Raw genomic sequence first — 20,180 nt, 5'->3', positions numbered from 1 at the left:
CTCACGTCTCTCCGTGCACCCTCTGTGATTCTAGGAAGACATTAACCCAATTAACCCAACATTTTCACCGTCATTGTAAAGTCCTAGTTATTTTTGTTTCTTTGACAAAGTTTATTTTAAAGATGATTATTTACGTTATGTTAGCTATTAACCTCCCTGGGCAAGGTGGGACGCTTGCGTTAACAGTCAACAACCAGTGGAATTGCGTGGCGCGAAATACAAATACCTCATAAATGCTATAACTTCAATTTCTCAAACATATGACTATTTTACACCATTTTAAAGACAAGACTCTCGTTAATCTAACCACACTGTCCGATTTCAAAAAGGCTTTACAGCGAAAGCAAAACATTAGATTATGTCAGGAGAGTACCCTGCCAAAAATAATCACACAACCATTTTCAAAGCATGCATATATGTCACAAAAACCAAAACCACAGCTAAATGCAGCACTAACCTTTGATGATCTTCATCAGATGACACTCCTAGGACATTATGTTATACAATACATGTATGTTTTGTTCAATCAAGTTCATATTTATATCAAAAACCAGCTTTTTACATTAGCATGTGATGTTCAGAACTAGCATACCCACCGCAAACATCCGGTGAATTTACTAAATTACTCACGATTAACGTTCACAAAATACATAACAATTATTTAAAGAATTATAGATACAGAACTCCTTTATGCAATCGCGGTGTCAGATTTTAAAATAGCTTTTCGGCGAAAGCACATTTTGCAATATTCTGAGTAGATAGCCCGGCCATCACGGCTAGCTAATTTGACACCCACCAAGTTTGGCCCTCACCAGACTCAGATTTACTATTAGAAAAATTGGATTACCTTTGCTGTTCTTCGTCAGAATGCACTCCCAGGACTTCTACTTAAACAACAAATGTTGTTTTGGTTTGAAATAATCCATAGTTATATCCAAATATCTCCGTTTTGTTCGTGCGTTCAGGTAACTATCCGAAGGGTGGCGCGCGAGCTCATTTCGTTATATTCCATTACCGTACTTCGAAGCATGTCAAACGCTATTTAAAATCAATTTTTATAATCAATTTTCTCGTAAAATAGCGATAATATTCCAACCGGGCGACGTTGTATTCGTTCAAAGATTGAAAGAAAAACATGGAGTCCTCTCGTGGACGCGCACTCCAGTGTCATTGTTCCCTGCCTGACCACTCACAAAAACTCCTGCTGTTTTTCGCCCAGAGACTGCAGAGACGTCATTTCATTTTCGGGCGCCTTCTGAGAGCCAATGGAAGCCTTAGAAAATGTCACGTTACAGCAGAGATGCTGTATTTTTGATAGAGATGCCACAGAAGGAGAACAAATTGTCAGACAGGGCACTTCCTGTATGGAATCTTCTCAGGTTTTGGCCTGCCATATGAGTTCTGTTATACTCACAGACACCATTCAAACAGTTTTCGAAACTTTAGAGTGTTTTCTATCCAAATCTACTAATTATATGCATATTCTCGTTTCTGGGCAAGAGTAGTAACCAGTTGAAATCGGGATCGTTTTTTATCCGGCCGTGCAAATACTGCCCCCTAGCCCCAACATTAATTTGCATCTGTCTCATTTTAAGGTCAACCCTGTTACACAAACTGTACTCTTGATTTAATATGGAGAAACTATTCCTTTTTACATATATTTTTGAGGTGGAAAATCGAGCTGTTTGAGCATAACACGTCAACCCTGTTACCCATAGATAGACAGGCATTTTTTTTTATGTGAAGCTTGCATTCAATTGCCACTCCCAGTTGCATACAACAAGCTTCCATTCCACCTTTCACAATGGGATTTATGGCTGATTTAAGATGAAATTATCAAACCTGTTACTGTCAACACCGCACCTTTATTTGGCACTTAACAGGCACTTACTACAATATTTTTAGGGACATTTTTATGTTTTTATAAAGTTGAACATGTGCTCTTTATTACAGAATGTTACAATATTTGTTTATATAAGCTACACTTCTCAAAAGACAACGAATTGCTGTAATGACCCTACAGATGCAAGATCTTAATTTGAGACATTTGCTACAGGGAAATTACATTTGAATTATTATGTGGATTAAAATAAATTGAAATTTTTGTAGGGGTTGATACATTTTAAGGGAAATTCAGGTTGGAAATTTCAAAGTGTAATTTAAAAACTTCAGAAGCCTTTTTAAACCTCAAATAGACTTATACTGCAACACTCATTCATGTGTTGTTGACACTCACTCGGAAGGGGATTGGCAGAGGCATAAAGTTACTGAGAGTTTCATTGCTAGTTATCAAGTCTGGACACTGCTATAGCAAATTGAATTCCAGAGTGTTTATTTGTCATTTAGCAGACGCACTTATCCAGAGCAAATAGGATTCCGTGCCTTGCTCAACGGCACATCAACAGGTTTTTCTCCTAGTCGGCTTGGGGATTCAAACCAGCAACCTTTCTGTTACTGGCCTAATCCCTCTTAACCGCTAGGCTATCTGCCGCGCTATATGCACAGATGTCAGATCTTCATTTGATCACCGTGTTGTTGCAGGAAATGTCTTAATATTAGTATTAATCCACTTTTCTCCCCCCAATTTCAGAGTAGATTTGCCCTCACTAACAATGTATCAACCTCTAAATCCACACAACAATTCACATTTCCTGTTGCTGCAGGATTATTTTCCTGCTGTGAGAAACTGGTCAAATGAAGATGCTACACCTGTAGTATTCACAACGACATCTGGGAATTGGAAATTATCCTACCGAGATGGGTCCTCCATTTAAATTAATGCTATTGGTGCAATTATTTGTTTGGGTCCATGGCAGAGAAATCTATAGAGGAAATACGTACTCACAATTGAAAGTCAGTGGTATTGATTTTGAATCTAAAGTACAGTGCTTTACGTCCGACAGGCTCATCAACATTCACAACTGGCCATTGAGGAATGGTGGTGGAGCTCATCTGAGCACAACATTTGTTTTGCCAGCAACCAACTATAGAAAAAATGAACGTGTTGTTTGTAGTTGTTGGGCTAAGGAAAGGTTTCTCAATATCCACAGCAATGGTTTAGAATATATGTTGCTACTCAATGATATTTGCAAGTCGCTGGGGCTAGCAGTAGTGTTTGTTTTTATTTTACATTCAAGACTTGTTTATTGAATTTCATGTGTATATACACACACAGTTTACAAGAACAAATACATTGCTGATGATTCAAATGTCACAGTAGAACAGTGTAAATGTAGAATTCAAAAGTAACTTGCCAGTCGTTTGTCTGAGGGAGATTTAGAGGGACTGACGTTTTTTTAGTCTTTTATTGTTCTTTTTTTCAATGCGGTCCGGATCGGCCTTTCAACGCCCACGGACGATGATTTTGGTCCGGTCCATCCCAACTCTGAACCAATCATATATGTCTATATTTGGTTCAGATTTGGTCCGAACCATCCTTGATTTCGACGTCCGGTCCGGAACGGCCTATATTTGTCCCAAACATAGACGTCTATAGTTGGTTCGGATATGTTCCAGTCCGGATCGGCCTTGACTTGATTTGTCCCATGGTTACAATGGGTGATAGTTAGCCTCAAGGTTAGAGCACTGGGTCAGTAATCGAAAAGTTGCTAGTTTGAATACTAGAGCCAACAAGGTGAATATTCTGTAGCAGTGCCCTTGAGCAAGGCACTTAACCCTAATAGCTCCAGGGGTGCTGTACAATGGTGACCTTAGCCATGACCCCATTACCTGGATGGGAAAACTGTGACGTTGGCCAAATGTATACGCTTTTGTTATCAGGATTTGTTTACTCTTCCAGGCTATCCATACAAAATTGTTCTTCTCCTACCTCTGGAGGTGTTCAGGAAGATCTGATCACAATCAGATTCCAATGAATCTTTAGGTTTTCTACACCTGTCGACCAATGTGGGCACAATCAGAATGTGGACAAGATCAGGACATGTTAGAACTAGGTATAAAAGGGGCTATAGACGTCTGTCTATTTTTTTGTTTGAATTTGGTCCGGTCTGGACTGGCCTTGATTTCAATCTCCACAGACGTCCAGTCCGGATCTGTCCTATATTTATCCCAAACATAGACATCTATAATTGGTTCAATCATAGAGTTTGGACAGCAACAGTACAGTAGATCACAGCAGAGGACAGTACATTACAGGGGTCCCGTGTGGCGCAACGGTCAAAGGCACTGCATCTCAGTGCTTGAGGCGTCACTACAAACACCCTGGTTTGATTCCATGGCTGTATCACATCCTGCCATGATTGGGAGTCCCATAGGGCGGCGCACAATTGGCCCAGCGTCATCCAGGTTTGGCCGGGGAAGGTCTTCACTGTAAATAATAAATTGTTCTTAACTGACTTGCTTCGTTAAATAAAGGTTCAATAAAATAAATAAAACAGTAGATCACAGCAGAGTACAGTACATTACAGTATATTACAGTACAGTACTGTAAAGAACAGTAGAATACAGTACAGTAGAATATAGTACAGTAGAATGTATTGTACCCTACTTTATCTGATAGTTCCTCCAGAAGTACTGTAAGATCACGGTCTGCATTAGAAACCAAGTGGCTACTGGCACTGTGGTCGGATGCCACAGTCAGATTGAAATTAGATCATGCATATAGAAATAAAGAAATTTATGAAGAGATATCGTCCCGAATGAGAGAAAAAGGGTTTCCCCTGTTCCCACGATACAATGCCAGTGCATACTTTTAGATTGACGGTTTATTCCTTTATAGAGCCATAGTACTTATTCCTTTATAGAGCCATAGTATTTATTCCTTTATAGAGCCATAGTATTTATTTCTTTATAGAGCCATAGTATTTATTCCTTTATAGAGCCATAGTATTTCTTTCTTTATAGAGCCATAGTATTTATTCATTAATAGAGTCATAGTATGTATTCCTTTATAGAGTCATAGTATGTATTCCTTTATAGAGTCATAGTATTTATTCCTTTATAGAGTCATAGTATTTATTCCTTTATAGAGCCATACTATTTATTCCTTTATAGAGCCATAGTATTTATTACTTTATAGAGCATCGTATTTATAAATTTATATAGCCAACGTATGTATTCCTATAAAGAGCCATAGTATTAATTCCTTCATAGAGCTGTGGTATTTATTCCTTTATAGAGCCATAGTATTTATTCCTTTATAAAGCCATAGAATTAATTCCTTTATAAAGCCATAGTATTAATTCCTTTATAGAGCCATGGTCCCTATTCCTTTATAGAGCCATAGTATTTATTCCAATATAGAGCCATAGTATTAATTCCTTTATAGAGCCGTGGTATTTATTCCTTTATAGAGCCATAGTATTTATTCCTTTATAGAGCAATAGTATTTATTCCTATATAGAGTCATAGTATTAATTCCTTTATAGAGCCGTGGTATGTATTCCTCCATAGAGCCATAGTAGTTATTCCTTTATAGAGCTGTGGTATGTATTCCTTTATGGAGCCTGTCACGTCCTGACCATTTTAAGTTGTTATTTTCTATGGTAGTGTAGGTCAGGGCGTGACAGGGGGTGTTTGGCCGTTTTTGTATTTCTATGTTTAGTTTCTAGTTTTGTATTTCTAGGTTGGTTGTTGTTTGGCATGACCTCCAATTAGAGGCAGCCGGTTGTCGTTGTCTCTAATTGGAGGTCATATTTAAGTTGATGTTTGTCCCACTTGTGTTTTGTGGGTGATTATATTTTGTGAGTGTGTTTGTTCCTCCTGCGTCACGGTTTGTTGTTTTGTCCTTAAGTTTATTTTGATATCGCATTAAGTTTCACGGTCTAATAAATATGTGGAACGAAACAGACGCTGCATTTTGGTCCGATCATTTAAACAGCCGTGACAGAGCCATCGTGTTTATTCCTTTATAGAGCCATAGTATGTATTCCTCTATAGAGCTGTGGTATTTATTCCTTTATAGAGCCGTAGTATTTATTTCTTTACAGAATCATAGGATGTATTCTTTTATAGAGCCATAGTATTAATTCCTTTATAAAGCCATAGAATTAATTCCTTTATAGAGCCATAGTATTTATTCCTTTACAGAGCCATAGAATGTATTCCTTTATAGAGCCATAGTATTTATTCCTTTACAGAGCCATAGAATTTATTCCTTTATAGAGCCATAGTATTTATTCCTTTATAGAGCCATAGTATTAATTCCTTTATAAAGCCATAGAATTAATTCCTTTATAGAGCCATAGTATTTATTCCTTTACAGAGCCATAGAATTTATTCCTATATAGAGCCATAGTATTTATTCCTTTACAGAGCCATAGAATTTATTCCTATATAGAGCCATAGTATTTATTCCTTTACAGAGCCATATAATTTATTCCTATATAGAGCCATAGTATTTATTCCTTTACAGAGCCGTAGAATTTATTCCTATATAGAGCCATAGTATTAATTCCTTTTTAGAGCCGTAGAATATATTCCTTTATGGAGCCATAGTATTTATTCCTTTTTAGAGCCGTAGAATATATTCCTTTATGGAGCCATAGTATTAATTCCTTTTTAGAGCCGTAGAATATATTCCTTTATGGAGCCATAGTATTTATTCCTTTTTAGAGCCGTAGAATATATTCCTTTATGGAGCCATAGTATTTATTCCTTTTTAGAGCCGTAGAATATATTCCTTTATGGAGCCATAGTATTTATTCCTTTTTAGAGCCGTAGAATATATTCCTTTATGGAGCCATAGTATTTATTCCTTTTTAGAGCCGTAGAATATATTCCTTTATGGAGCCATAGTATTAATTCCTTTTTAGAGCCGTAGAATATATTCCTTTATGGAGCCATAGTATTAATTCCTTTTTAGAGCCGTAGAATATATTCCTTTATGGAGCCATAGTATTAATTCCTTTTTAGAGCCGTAGAATATATTCCTTTATGGAGCCATAGTATTAATTCCTTTTTAGAGCCGTAGAATATATTCCTTTATGGAGCCATAGTATTTATTTCTTCATAGAGCTTTGGTATTTGCATATGTGTGTTTGTTTGTACTTTTTATCGATTGTGTAATGAACACGAGGGGAGACAGAGAGCTGGTTTCAAGCGCAGGGCACAGCAGGTGTTTATTGTAAAGGACCACAGGAGGAGGCAGGTAGCTGGGTCCAGGGGCAGGCAGAAGGTCATACACAGGAGGAGGCAGGTAGCTGGGTCCAGGGGCAGGCAGAAGGTCATACACAGGAGGAGGCAGGTAGCTGGGTCCAGGGGCAGGCAGAAGGTCATACACAGGAGGAGGCAGGTAGCTGGGTCCAGCGGCAGGCAGAAGGTCATGCACAGGGGATTCAAAAGGGCAACAGTACAGGCAGGGAAAAGGCTAGTAACGTTGTCCGGGAGATCAGGCAATAGGTTGATAACAGGAAATCAAATAGGCTAAAGTACAGGCATGGAATAGGCAAAAGGCCATTAGTGAGGAAACAAAGCTCAGCGAGACATGTGTCACAAAACAAACAATACCTCACAGTGATGGGGTGCAAAGAACTGAACTAAAAAGTGTGTGATAATGACATACAGGTGTGTGAACAGATGATTAGAATTCGGGTTATTGGGATCTGGAGAGTGAGCTGCGTTCAGGGGATCTAGGTGTTTGAGACTGTGAGCTGGAAAGTGGGCTCGAAAGTGAGCTGCGTTCAGGGGATATATGTGTTTGAGGGTGTGAGTTGGAAGCAGATGTTACAGATTGCCGTTTTTACCCATTTTCATAAATTGACCACGCGTCTTGCTATAGGTTATCAAAGAGGTTCTTTGAAATACAAACGTTTGGTATGCTAATTCTTTTTAAGACCTGCCTAAACACAACCAATGCTCTGAGGCCGACAAAGCTGTTTTACTGTTTTAAAAACAGGAAGATATATGAAATATTGTTTATTTGTGCGGCTGTGGACAGGTTGAGGACATTGGTCCCGTGTGGCTCAGTTGGTAGAGCATGGTGTTTGCAATGCCAGGGTTGTGGGTTCGATTCCCATGGGAGACCAGTACGGAGGACAAAAAAGTGTATGAAATGTATGCATTCACTACTGTAAGTCACTCTGGATAAGAGTGTCGGCTAAAATGTAAAATCAGGAGAGTAACCTATTACGACCGGTCTTCAATCAGATAAAGTACTATATTGTACTGTGCTGTTCAAATTTGTGATGTTGATGATTCATTCAGATTTGGTCTTGTCTGAACTAGAGGTCTTCACAGATATAACCTAAGTACCCAAGATCCCACCTGGTATCAGAACAGGTTGGATCCAAAATTCTGTGGTTGACCCTTTGGATCACACTCGGTGGCCACGGACCTCGGATCTGTCTGAAAATATGTGAAATACAGACCAGTTCCTAAATTATACACTGCTCCAAAAAATAAAGTGAACACTAAAATAAAACATCATAGTTCTGAATGAATTAAATACTTTTTTCTTTACATAGTTAAAAGTGCTGACAACAAAATCACACAAAAATAATCAATGGAAATCCAATTTATAAACACATGGAGGTCTGGATTTGGAGCCACACTCAAAATTAAAGTGGAAAACCACACAACAGGCTGATCCAACTTTGATGTAATGTCCTTAAAACAAGTCAAAATGAGGCTCAGTAGTGTGTGTGGCCTCCACGTGCCTGTATGACCTCCCTACAACGCCTGGGCATGCTCCTGATGAGGTGGCGGATGGTCTCCTGAGGGATCTCCTCCCAGACCTGGACTAAAGCATCCGCCAACTCCTGGACAGTCTGTGGTGCAACGTGGCGTTAGTGGATGGAGCGAGACATGATGTCCCAGATGTGCTCAATTGGATTCAGGTCTGGGGAACGGGTGGGCCAGTCCATAGTATCAATGTCTTCCTCTTGCAGGAACTGCTGACACACTCCAGCCACATGAGGTCTAGCATTGTCTTGCATTAGGAGGAACCCAGGGCCAACTGCACCAGCATATGGTCTCACAAGGGGTCTGAGGATCTCATCTCGGTACCTAATGGCAGTCAGGCTACCTCTGGCGAGCACATGGAGGGCTGTGCGGCCCCCCAAAGAAATGCCACCCCACACCATGGCTGACCCACCGCCAAACCGGTCATGCTGGAGGATGTTGCAGGCAGCAGAATGTTCTCCACGGCATCTCCAGACTCTGTCACGTCTGTCACATATGCTCAGTGTGAACCTGCTTTCATCTGTGAAGAGCACAGGGCGCCAGTGGTGAATTTGCCAATCTTGGTGTTCTCTGGCAAATGCCAAACGTCCTGCACGGTGTTGGGCTGTAAGCACAACCCCCACCTGTGGACGTCGGGCCCTCATACCACCCTCATGGAGTCTGTTTCTGACCGTTTGAGCAGACACATGCACATTTGTGGCCTGCTGGAGGTCATTTTGCAGGGCTCTGGCAGTGCTCCTCCTGCTCCTCCTTGCACAAAGGCGGAGGTAGCGGTCCTGCTGCTGGGTTGTTGCCCTCCTACGGCCTCCTCCACGTCTCCTGATGTAATGGCCTGTCTCCTGGTAGCGCCTCCATGCTCTGGACACTACGCTGACAGACACAGCAAACCTTCTTGCCACAGCTCGCATTGATGTGCCATCCTGGATGAGCTGCACTACCTGAGCCACTTGTGTGGGTTGTAGACTCCGTCTCATGCTACCACTAGAGTGAAAGCACCGCCAGCATTCAAAAGTGACTAAAACATCAGCCAGGAAGCATAGGAACTGAGAAGTGCTCTGTGGTCCCCACCTGCAGAACCACTCCTTTATTGGGGGTGTCTTGCTAATTGCCTATAATTTCCACCTGTTGTCTATTCCATTTGCACAACAGCATGTGAAATGTATTGTCAATCAGTGTTGCTTCCTAAGTGGACAGTTTGATTTCACAGAAGTGTGATTGACTTGGAGTTACATTGTGTTGTTTAAGTGTTCCCTTTATTTTTTTGAGCAGTATATTTTAAGAAGAAAATGTCTTGATGAAAATAAATAAATCCCATTTGGTACGGGTGGCAGTTGGTTCAGTCTATAGCATTAATCTCTCTCCTCCACCTGTCTGCCTCTCTCTCTGTCTTACTTGATCTCTTGCTATAGCAAACTTGCAACATTGTTTCAACTGGGCCCTCACTGTTTTGCATCCCAATGAGCTCGAAACAGACAGCTGTATTTGCACAAGGGAGAAATGTTTGGATAATCTATTTCCACTGGAGATTTGAGATCAGCAACATGTTGATATTTCACACCAAGAATAGTTAAGCCTATCGAGAACGAGGGTGTTGGAAAGATTGTCAGGAACTATTGTCATTCGCAGTGGATGTAAAACACGCTCTTACGAGAAAAAAACATACTTTGAAAAGCTCTGCAGCTCATAAGTGGTGGTGAGTTAAGACAATCAAAAATTCTATCAGACATTACCAAACAGGACATTTTACAGGCCGGGTACATCTATGTGTGCTCAAGCAAAATATATATAGAAATAAACATTAACAAACAATTCATACAATGAAACAACGATTGAGGCCAAATTAGCAGGAGACAGAGAGTGCATTCTGGACGGGACGTGCCTATAGTGCCCATTTCCTTCTTCATGTGTCGAATTTTTAAATTAGAGATGTCATTTGAAAATACTAATCTGTAGTGTAGACCACAAATCATTTCAGATAGGCCTACAACAGAAAATGCATGTGAAACATTAAAAGTTCACTACCTGCCAGACAGGTCGAAACAATTCTGCTGGATTGCACAAGACCCGATATAGACCCGACACAATTTGGATCCAATTGGATCGGATATATTTTTTTTTTAAATGACCGGGTCCTGTCAGTGTCGGAAGGGAATTTCACGGATCCAATTTGTTTCGGATATCAATTACAGGATCTGAGAAGACCTGTAGTCAGGACCCTACCAAATGTGTACTTGTTTGCTAATTAGAATAATACCCAGCATGCTTTGCAAGTGTTTGTTTTTTACATTTACTTCTTGGTGATTCAGCAAACGCTCTTATCCAGATCGACTTTTTTTATTTTTATTAAAAAAATATATATATCTGAAAAATACAATATACTTGCAGTGAAGCCGCTCAACAACTACACCATACCGGTCACCCAACAGACTCCCATTCAGAGCGACACACAGAAGCATTGTGAAGCATATGAAGCATATCAAAATAAAAAAAGTCGATCTGGATAAGAGCGTTTGCTGAATCACCAAAAAGTAAATGTAAAAAAACAAACACTTGCAGGGTCAATGCCCTGCTCAAGGGTATGTTGACAGATCTCCCACCAGGACAAAAAACGTGAACCTGAACCCCTCCAAGATCCCCCCACAGTTCCCCAATAGCTGTGCCTCAACCATTCAAGACCCCTTCCACAGTCTCCCTCCCCCCAAGAAGAAAAATAAAAATGAATAATACAATCCATTCCATTCCCCACACCCAAGAACCCCGCCAAAGCACCACCAACAAATAAGAGAATGAACTAAACAGAAAAAAGAGAAAGTCAGAAGAAAACAGCAAACAACAATGCAAAAAAAACGACAACCAAAAACAAAGGACATCAAGGACAACTAAAATCATAACAGCAATGCCAACTGTATATGTTTGTGTGCATGTCTGGCACTATTACATGTATGTGTGTGTTCGTGTATGTGTTTATTTGAATGAGAGTGTGTGTATATGCATGTGTACAAACACCTGCACGGTATCAGCCTCAGGCAAACCGGCATTAGTTGTAAAAACACTGCCCCTCAGTGTCATTCAAACTTACTTTTTTTTTTTTTTTATGTTTTATTTTGACTTTTAATTTTTTACTTTTATCTTTGACCATCATTCTATCTCCCACACAGCAACTCCACTCCATTTGTCTCCAATTCCACATCCCAACCCTCAGCCAATCCCACCTGTCTCTATTGGCCACCCTCTTCAGATTTCTATGCAACATATATCTTTCAACTTTGCTGTGATGTTTAAAGTACCATTTCAATCAAAAACAGAGATGCTTGTTCTAGGTCCCAAGAAACAAAGAGATCTTCTGTTGAATCTGACAATTAATCTTGATGGTTGTACAGTCGTCTCAAATAAAACTGTGAAGGACCTCAGCGTTACTCTGGGCCCTAATCTCTCTTTTGACAAACATATCAAGACTGTCTCAAGGACAACTTTTTTCCATCTACCTAACATTGCAAAAATCAGAAACTTTCTGTCCAAAAATGATGCTGAAAAATGTATCCATGCTTTTGTCACTTCTAGGTTAGACTACTACAATGCTCTACTTTCCGGCTACCCGGATAAAGCATTAAATAAACTTCAGTTAGTGCTAAACATGGCTAGAATCTTGACTAGAACCAAAAAAATGTGTCATATTACTCCAGTGCTAGCCTCTCTACACTGGCTTCCTGTTAAGGCAAGGGCTGATTTCAAGGTTTTACTGCAAACCTACAAAGCATTACATGGGCTTGCTCCTACCTATCTTTCCGATTTGGTCCTGCCGTACATACCTACACGTACGCTACGGTCAAAAGACGCTGGCCTCCTAACTGTCCCTAGAATTTCTAAGCTGGAGGCAGGGCTTTCTCCTATAGAGCTCAATTTTTATGGAATGGTCTGCCTACCCATGTGAGAGACGCAGACTCAGTCTTAACCTTTAAGTCTTTCTTGAAGACTCATCTCTTCATGATTGAGTGTAGTCTGGCCCAGGACTGTGAAGGTGAACGGAAAGGCACTGGAGCAACAAACCGCCCTTGCTGTCTCTGCCTGGCCGGTTCCCCTCTCTCCACTTGGATTCTCTGCCTCTAACCCTATTACAGGGGCTGAGTCACTGGCTTACTGGTGCTCTTCCATGCCGTCCCTAAGAGGGGTGCGTCACTTGAGTGGGTTGAGTCACTGACGTGATCTTCCTGTCTGGGTTGGTGCCCCCCCCCTTGGGTTGTGCCGTGGCGGAGATCTTTGTGGGCTATAGTCGGCCTTGTCTCAGGATGGTAAATTGGTGGATGAAGTTATCCCTCTAGTGGTGTGGGGGCTGTGCTTTGGCAAAGTGGGTGGGGTTATATCCTGCCTGTTTGGCCCTGTCCGGGGGTATCGCTGGATGGGGCCACAGTGTCTCCCGACCCCTCCTGTCTCATCCTCCAGTATTTATGCTGCAGTAGTTTATGTGTCGGGGCTAGGGTCAGTCTGTTATATATGGAGTATTTATCCTGTCTTATCCGGTGTCCTGTGTGAATTTAAGTATGCTCTTTCTAATTCTTTCTCTCTTTCTCCCTTCCACTCTTTATTTTTCTTTTTCTTTCTTTCTTTCTTTCTTTCTTTCTTTCTTTCTTTCTGAGGACCTGAGCCCTAGGACCATGCCTCAGGACTACCTGGCCTGATGACTCCTTGCTGTCCCCAGTCTACCTGGCTGTGCTGCTGCTCCAGTTTCAACTGGTCTGCCTGCAGCTATGGAACCCTGACCTGTTCACCGGACGTACTACCTGTCCCAGACCTGCTGTTTTCAACTCTCTAGAGACAGCAGGAGCGGTAGAGATACTCTGAATGAACGGCTATGAAAAGCCAACTGACATTTACTCCTGAGGTGCTGACCTGTTGCACCCTCGACAACCACTGTGATTATTATTATTTGACCCTGCTGGTCATCTATGAACATTTGAACATCTTGGCCATGTTCTGTTATAATCTCCACCTGGCACAGCCAGAAGAAGACTGGCCACCCCTCATAGCCTGGTTCCTCTCTAGGTTTCTTCCTAGGTTCTGGCCTTTCTATGGAGTTTTTCCTAGCCACCGTGCTTCTACACCTGCATTGCTTGCTGTTTGGGGTTTTAGGCTGGGTTTCTGTACAGAACTTTCAGATATCAGCTGATGTAAGAAGGGCTTTATAAATACATTTGATTTGATTTGAATCTATCTAATCGAATAGAATCCGCAGATTGCGAGTCGAAGATCAATACTTTTATTAAGAGTATTAGTATATTAGTAATTGACTGACCCAGTCGCTCCAGATCTCCTAACAGTACTATTTCTAGGGTCAATTTTAGATCAATGCTATGCATTTTCAGCCATTCCTGAACCTGAGACCAGAAAAAGGCTACCTGAGGCCAATACCAAGACAAATGGTCAATTGATTCTGTATCCTCACAACAAAATCTGCAGAGCTTCGATGATTTTATGCCCCAAATTTTCAACATTTTGTTGGTGGCAAGAATTCTATATAATAAAGTTCAGCTGAAAAGCACGAAGTCTTGAATCTTGTGTTGTTTTATATATCAACTCATACACCCTGTACCATGGAATCAGTACATCAAAAATCTCTTCCCCAACTATTTTGCAATCTGTATGGCACAGTTGTCAACATCCTGGTCCTCAAATGAAACTGGTATACTTTCCTATTTATGCTATTTTTATTCCTCCGCAAATTTTGATCCTTTATATTGGGCAAACAGACCAGTTCCGTACCACCTCCCGCTGCCACCTGCCTCCTCCATTTTTGGGGTAATGCTGTAATTAATTGGTTGTACTCTTGGATTGAGCAGACCTTCCCGTACAATTCTGATAACTCCATGAAGGACATAACTCTACCATTCCATTTTACAATATAATTTAAGAACAAAATACCCTTTTGTATTTTCCCATAAATATAAGTATTTTCTCAACTAGCACATTTGAGTTCAGCCATAATATTTGTTGTATCTTTTCAGGGGGTGAAAAAGAGAGATACTTTGAAAAAAGTATCATTTTCAATTAATCGAAAATGAGACATGGCAATCTGCACAAAGGCAAAAAGGCCATTTTTTAACAATGGATGATGAGCTTTTCTTAGTAATCTACTTGAGAACCATTCAGGGTTCAAGTAAAACTTTTGAATAAGTGAAGCTTTTAGAGAGAGGTTTATTGCTTTTATATTTAATAATCTCAACCCACCCAATTCATATTCATTATATAGATAGGCACGCTTTATTTTGTCTGGTTTAGGGTCCCAGATAAAGCAAAATATTTTTTGCTCATGTGATTTGAAAAACAAAGGCAGCGCCATAAGTAAGTGACTAAACTGAGATATGACTAAGGAGTTAAGCAGGGAAATTTTCCCATAAACATACAGGTATTTACCTGTCCATGGTTGCAGGATCTTGTCTATTTTTAAAAGTTTTCTATTGAAATTATTTGTGGAGAGGATTAGTTCAACAAGGGAGAATTTGGTATATCAAAAAAGGCTTGATATACATCTACCGGTATGCCATCAAGCCCGGGGGATTTTCCAGACTGAACGGATTTAATAGCCTCAAAAAGTTATTTCTCTGTAATTTCGCCTTCGCACTGATCTTTCTGTACATTTGTTAATTTTCCATTTTTTTATTTGGAAAGAATTCCTTACCTTAATCTTCATTCAGTTGGAGAGGATGAGACAGAAAAGAGAGCATCTGCCTAAAATATTTAGCTTCCTCTTTTCAAATATAATTTGTAGAATCATAGATGACGCCGTCTTCAGTAACGAGTTTCTGCAAATTGTTTTTGTTACCGTTCCTGTATTGGAGATTCAGGAAGAATTTTGTAAATTTTTCTCCACATTCCATCCAGTTTGCTTTATTTTTGTAATAGATTACATTAGATCGTTCTTGAATAAGTTCCTCAAGTTCTTTTTGTTTTTCCTCTTAACTTATTTTGAATCTCTGTAGTATCATTTTTATTGCTATCTACCTGTACTGTTAGTTAATGGATTTCCCTTGTTAGTCTTGTCTCTTTAGCCAGAAACTGCTTTTTTTTATTATTGATGAAAATTAAATTGAATGACATCTGAAGGTACATTTAAAGGTATCCCAAACAATAAGGGGATTTGCTGAACCTATTTTATACTGGAAAAATTCAGTTATAAATAATTTTGTCTTAAAAATAAGTTTTGATTAAATTCCCAATATCACCGTCCACATGGAAAATCTACAAGAGTTATGTGAATGCCAATTAGATGATGAACCGACCGCATTGTGTCTCCTATTAAAACTTTTTAACCTTTGATTTAAGATAGAAAGTATTCAAGACGACTAGCTTGATTAAGTCTCCTCCATGTAAATCTCACTAGGTCGGGGTTTTTCAGTCTCCAAATATGTGTCCATAATATTATGTGTCCATAATATTTGTGATTTCCTTAAGGGCACGGTGATGATAGTTTGAATGGTGATGACCTTTACGGTCCATTGAGGTACTTAAGACTGTGTTATAGTCTCCTACCATAATGATTTGATCATTTGTTGCCTGTAAGTTTAATAAATTGTTATAAATGTTTTCGAAGAAGTATGGATCATCCTGATTTGGACCATATAGTTTAATGAGCCAAATCTCTTTTTCGTCCACTTTCATATTAAAAAAGATCCAACTTCCTTGCGAATCGTTCCTGAATATTTGCACATTCAGATCAACATTTTTGTTAATTAATATCATCACACTTTTTGAGTTCCTTTGTCCATGACAGAAAATTATTTCACCACCCCATTCCTTTTTCCACACAACTTCATCTAAGGATGTAGAGTGAGTTTCCTGTAAACAGTACATGTTATATTCCTTTTCTTTTAGCTACGTAAAGACTGATCTTCTTTTTTTATAATCTGCTGAACCATTACAATTATAACTGGCTATACTTATTTCATCCCTTACCATAACTAGATTCTATTCTCAGCCTAAATTGACCATAATTAGTGTTTGTAAAGTTACTGCCATGAGAGGTATTATGAAGGTCAAAATTAGAGCTTTCAAATGTCTGATATTTAGAATTCAAGAAATAGGTTCTAGCAATATTCGTTTTATTCCCTTGCCTGTTTGCCTATGAGCCAATGCCACTGATGTTAGAAAACTGAGACAAGATATTATGTGTGTAGTAAATCTGAGTAGGTTGATGTGTATGATATTAGATGTGATTTAGTGAGTGTGTACAATGTATAAGAACAAGACTATAATGTGTGCTGTCCAAATAAATAATAACTTCGCCAATTTGCATGGTTGAGTGTCTATGTGTGTAACATGTAGTGCGTATAGCCTTAATATTCATGATGATAATTGTAATCCATATCGTATCATCGTCATAGTTGCATCATAATTACCTTTAACATCATTGAAAAACACATCCCAGCATTTCCATAGCAATTGACGTTTCACATGATCATGAAAGAGACCTTGCATTACTCTGGAGATGGCTTCACTACAGTACAAATGTATTCCGTACAATATGTTATTATTCCCCAAATGTCCCTATTCTGATATCTTCCCTTTGCTTGTTGTAAACATATATAAACTTGTAGACAAATACATTAAAAAGATAGACAAACAAGAAACATATTAAATTATAAAACAGTTCTCGACAATAGAGAGAGAGGGAGAGAAGAGAAAAGAGAGTGAGAGAAGAGAGTGAGATCAGGTGTGTGTGTATGTATAAGTTTGTATGTGTAAGCGAGCATGTAATTGAGTACATGTGTTCATATACACTTCATAGTGTTCAGATGTTTTTACAGTTCCTATACCTTGGGGTGGCAGGTAGCCTAGTGGTTAGATTGTTGGACTAGGAACCGAAAGGTTGCAAGATCAAAACCTTGTGCTGACAAGGTAAAAATCTGTCACTCTGAACAAGGCAGTTAACTCACTGTTCCTAGGCCATCATTGAAAATAAGAATTTCTTCTTAACTGACTTGCCTGGTAAAATAAATAAACCTTTTTTTCGTAACCTGAAGTCCCTGTAGAATTTAGTACAGCCATGGTGTTATGGAGCTGTCTCGGAATAGATGTCCATCTACAAAGAGTTTGTCCACAATGACAAAGGCACGCTTACCCTTCTCCCTCTGTTGCCTCTGTACTGGATACAGTCTCTTAAGACATTCGTTGATCTCCCTTGGAAATTGGTCATTGAGACAGTAGTGAATGCATACATTTCATTTCATGCATTTTTTTTTTTTTGTTGTACTGGCCCCCGTGGGAATCAAACCCACAACCCTGGCATTTCACACACCATGCTGGCGTTGCAAACACCATGCTCTACCAACTGAGCCACAGGGAAGACCAAGACCCTTGGTCTTGTCTCTCCGAGCTCCAAGTCTGTGTACTCGGTGGAAAGCCACCTTGTTTACAGTCTCTATAGGAAGTTTCAAGGCGGATTGCATGAATTCTCTGATCGTGCCCTCTGGATTATTGGATGCGTCCTCAGGAATCCCAGAAAAAAAAATATTTTCACGCATGCTATGACTTTGTATGTCTTGTAGCGTTGCTTCATCAACCTGTTTTCCCTGAGTAGACAATCCATGTTGGAATCGTGGATTTTTACCTTGGCTGTGAGTTCCTTGTTCTCTCCTTGGAGCGTAAGAATTTCACTCTGGTTAAACTCCAAACTCCCCCTCAGCCCTGCTACCTCCTCACACAACTTTTCCAGTGTTGCATGGATTCTAGCCAGAGCACTAGCCTCTACTTCAACAGTAAATACATCGTCCATGTCTGTAGATGAATCTGTTTTTCTTTTTTTGTCAGGTTAAAGTTCTTTAGTGAGGTAGTCGGATCTTTCCATGATGGAGTATGTTGTTACCTTAGTATCCAGGTTGGCTCTTTACCGCAACCAGTTGTTTTACGATAAGATAACAATGAGTCTTTCCCACGACGACGACAGGTGTCTGTAGTCTAGCCAGCTAGCACTCGCGGAATCCACGCAAAAAATGGAACTCAAACTTGCAGTCCCAGCCATAAAGACAAACCACATTGTGGAATCCTTAGCAACAAAACTTTAGTTCTGATTATAATCAATTTAATGAAAAAGATTTAACCTGTTATGGCTAGGGGGCAGTATTTTCACGGCTGGATAAAAAACGTACCCGATTTAACCTCTATGGGCTAGGTGGGACGCTAGCGTGCCACCCGTGGTGCACTCCATCAACAGCAGGTGCATTTCAAGAGCGGCAAATTTGAATCCAAATAAATGTCAAAATTCAAATTTTTCAAAAATACAACTATTTTACACCATTTGAAAGATAAACATCTCCTTAATCTAACCACGTTTTACGATTTCAAAAAGGTTTTACGGCGAAAGCATAAATTTAGAGTATGTTAGGACAGTACATTTACAAGAGTTGTGTGTAATGTTTTGTCAAGTCAAAGACAGGGTCACCAAAACCATAAAACCAGCTAAAATGATGCACTAACCTTTTACAATCTCCATCAGATGACACTCCTAGGACATTATGTTAGACAATGCATGCATTTTTAGTTCTATCAAGTTCATATTTATATCCAAAAACAGCGTTTTACTATGGCATTGATGTTGAGGAAATCGTTTCCCTCCAATAACCGGCAGTCAAGTCAGCGTCACAAATTAAATAATTAAAATTAGAAAACATTGGTAAAATATTATATTGTCATTTAAAGAATTATAGATTTACATCTCTTGAACGCAATCAACTTGCCAGATTTAAAAATAACCTTACTGGGAAATCACACTTTGCAATAATCTGAGCACTGCGCCCAGAAAAATACGCGTTGCGATACAGACTAGACGTCATGTTGGGGAGATCTAAAATCGAAAATACTATGTAAATAATCCATTACCTTTGATTCTCTTCATCAGATGTCACTTCCAGGTATCACAGGTCCATAACGAATGTAGTTTTGTTCAAAAAAGCTCATCATTTATGTCCAAAAATCTCCGTCTTGTTAGCACATGATGTAAGCCAGCCGGACTTCTCGTCATGAACGAGGGGAAAAAATATATTTCCGTTCGTTCAAACATGTCAAACGTTGTATAGCATAAATCATTAGGGCCTTTTTTAACCAGAACATGAATAATATTCAAGGTGGACGAATGCATACTCTTTTATAACGTATTGGAACGAGGGTACCCAACATGAACTCGCGCGCCAGGTGTCTAATGGGACATCATCGTTCCATGGCTCTTGTTCGGTCAGATCTCCCTCCAGAAGACTCAAAACACTTTGTAAAGGCTGGTGACATCTAGTGGAAGCAATAGGAAGTGCCAAAATATTCCTAAGCCCCTGTGTTTTTCAATGGGATAGGTTTAAAGTCAATACAACACATCAGGTATCCACTTCCTGTCAGAAAATGTCTCAGGGTTTTGCCTGCCAAATGAGTTCTGTTATACTCACAGACACCATTCAAACAGTTTTAGAAACTTTAGAGTGTTTTCTATCCATATATAATAAGTATATGCATATTCTAGTTACTGGGTAGGATTAGTAACCAGATTAAATCGGGTACATTTT

The sequence above is a fragment of the Salmo salar genome, chromosome ssa19, assembly GCF_905237065.1.
Source record: "Salmo salar chromosome ssa19, Ssal_v3.1, whole genome shotgun sequence".
NCBI lineage: Eukaryota > Metazoa > Chordata > Actinopteri > Salmoniformes > Salmonidae > Salmo > Salmo salar.
This window is presented reverse-complemented; position numbering follows the sequence as displayed.